The 2,999-nt window shown below is 40.9% G+C and overlaps 1 pseudogene; it reads left to right on the top strand.

Moving 5' to 3' along the window:
* The first annotated feature begins 239 nt into the window (after positions 1-239).
* On the top strand, positions 240-1,916 carry LOC123097281 (ATP synthase subunit alpha, chloroplastic-like; annotated as a pseudogene).
* Positions 1,917-2,999: the final 1,083 nt, after the last annotated feature.

Genomic DNA, 2,999 nt, shown 5'->3' with positions numbered 1-2,999 from the left:
TGATTAATGCTACTTCTATTAGTTTGGAACAATTGGAAAAGTCTAAAAACGAAACCCTTTATTTTGGAAAACAAAGGGCAATGAACCAGGTCCGACAACGGGTTTTCCAACAGGCCGTACAAGGAGCTCTAGGAACTCTAAATAGTTGTTTGAATACCGAGTTACATTTATGTATGATTTGTGCTAATATTGGCATTCTCAGGTCCCTGGAATGGAAGAGATAATTAAATTAATTAGGCTTTGAACTTCTACTTTCGTTTAGAATTTAGGCATTATTTTTCCCCTTGCTTCCGAAAAAAGAGTCAAGAAACACTAATGGCAACCCTTCGAGTCGACGAAATTCATAAAATTCTCCACGAACGTATTGAACAATATAATAGGAAAGTAGGGATTGAGAATATAGGTCACGTAGTTCAAGTGGGGGATGGGATTGCTCGTATTGTAGGTCCTGGTGAAATAATGTCAGGTGAATTAGTCGAATTTGCAGAAGGTACTAGGGGTATTGCTTTGTTCCAAAAATGTTGGGATTGTATTAATGGGCGATGGGTTCATGATACAAGAGGGAAGTTTCGTAAAAGCAACAGGAAGAATTGCTCAGTTACCCGTCAGTGAGGCTTACTTGGGTCGTCTTGTAAAAGCTCTGGCTAAACCTATTGATGGGAAAGGCGAAATTATAGCTTCCGAATCACGCTTAATTGAATCTCCTGCTCCAAGTATAATTTCCAGGCGTTCCGTATACAAACCTCTTCAAACAGGGCTTATTGCTATCGATTCGATGATCCCTATAGGGCGCGGTCAGCGTGAGTTAATTATTGGGGACAGACAATCTGGCAAAACAGCAGTAGCCACAGATACAATTCTCAATCAAAAAGGGAAAGGTGTAATATGTGTTTATGTAGCTATCGGTCAAAGAGCATCCTCTGTAGCTCAAGTAGTAACTACTTTCCATGAGGAGGGGGGCATGGAATACACTATTGTAGTAGCTGAAATGGCGGATTCACCTGCTACATTACAATACCTCGCTCCTTATACGGGAGCAGCCCTGGCTGGGTATTTTATGTACCACGAGCGGCATACTTTAATAATTTATGATGATCTCTCCTAACAGGCGCAAGCTTATCGCCAAATGTCCTTTGTATTAAGAAGACCTCCCGGCCGTGAGTTTTATCCAGGGGATGTTTTTTATTTGCATTCACGCCTTTTAGAAAGAGCGACTAAATTAAATTCTCTTTTGGGAGAAGGAAGTATGATCGCTTTACCAATAGTTGAGAGTCTATCTGGAGACGTTTCCGCCTATGTTCCTACTAATGTAATCTCCATTACAGATGGACAAATATTCTTATCTGCGGATCTATTCAATGCCGGAATTCGACCCACTATTAATGTGGGTATTTCTGTTTCCAGAGTAGGATCCGCGGCTCAAATTAAAGCCATGAAACAAGTAGCTGTCAAATCAAAATTGGAACTACGTCAATTCGCAGAATTATAAGCCTTTGCACAATTCTCCTCTGCTCTCGATAAAACAAGTCAGAATCAATTGGCAAGGGGTCGACGATTAAGGTAATTTCTTAAACAATCCCAGGCAAATCCTCTCCCAGTGGAAGAGCAGATAGCTACTATTTATACCGGAACAAGAGGATATTTTGATCAGTTAGAAATTGAACAGGTAAATAAATTTCTGGATGAGTTACATAAACATCTAAAAGATACTAAACCTCAATTCCAAGAAATTATATCTTCTAGCAACACATTCACTGAGCAAGTGGAAATCCATTTGAAGGAAGCTATTCAGGAACAGCTGGAACGGTTTTCTCTTCAGTAACAAATAAATTTTGCATGTCTACTCTTGTTAGTAGAATAGGAATCGTTGAGAAAGATTTTTCATTTGTATCATGCAAAAAAGTTTTCTTTGTTTTTATTTTAGTTATTTAAAGAATAGATAGAAATAAGATTGCGTCCAAGAGGATTTGAACCAATACCACCTGAGGGGGGTGGGCGCGCGCCCCTTGCCTTGCCGCCAGCCTGGCAGGCCCCCGGTGCCCATCCTTTGCTATATGAAGGGTTTTTTCCTGGAAAAAAATCAAGAGGAAGATTTCGGGATGAAGCGTCGCCGTCTCGAGGCGGAACTTGGGCAGAACCAATCTAGGGCTCTGGCGGAGCTGTTCTGCCGGGGAAACTTCCCTCCTGGAGGGGGAAATCAAAGCCATTGTCATCACCAACGATCCTCTCATGGAGAGTGGGTCAATCTCCATCAACATCTTCACCAACACCATCTCCTCTCAAACCCTAGTTCATCTCTTGTATTAGATCATTGCCTCAAAACCTCAGATTGGTAACTGTGGGTTGCTAGTAGTGTTGATTACTCCTTGTAGTTGATGCTAGTTGGTTTATTCGGTGGAAGATCATATATTCAGATCCTTAATGCTATTTAATACTCCTCTGATTATGAACATGAATATGCTTTGTGAGTAGTTACGTTTGGTCCTGAGGACATGGGAGAAGTCTTGTTATAAGTAATCATGTAAATTTGGTATTCGTTCGATATTTTGATGAGATGTATGTCGTCTCTACTCTAGTGGTGTTATGTGAACGTCGACTACATGACACTTCACCACGATTTGGGCCTACGGGAAGGCATTGGAAAGTAATAAGCAGATGATGGGTTGCTAGAGTGATAGAAGCTTAAACCCTAGTTTACGTGTTGCTTCGTAAGGGGCTGATTTGGATCCATATGTTTCATGCTATGGTTAGATTTATCTTAATTATTCTTTCATAGTTGTGAATGCTTGCGAGAGGGGTTAATCATAAGTGGGAGGTTTGTCCAATGAAGGGCAGCATCCAAGCAACGGTCCACCCACATATCAAATTATCAAAGTAACGGACGTGAATCACATGAGCATGATGAAAACTAACTTGACAACAATTCCTATGTGTCCTCGGGAGCACTTTGCTTTATATAGGAGTTCGTCGACGCTTGTCCTTTGCTACAAAAAGGATTG

The sequence above is a fragment of the Triticum aestivum genome, chromosome 4D (assembly GCF_018294505.1).
Source record: "Triticum aestivum cultivar Chinese Spring chromosome 4D, IWGSC CS RefSeq v2.1, whole genome shotgun sequence".
In the NCBI taxonomy this organism is placed as follows: Eukaryota; Viridiplantae; Streptophyta; class Magnoliopsida; order Poales; family Poaceae; genus Triticum; species Triticum aestivum.
This window is presented reverse-complemented; position numbering and strand designations above follow the sequence as displayed.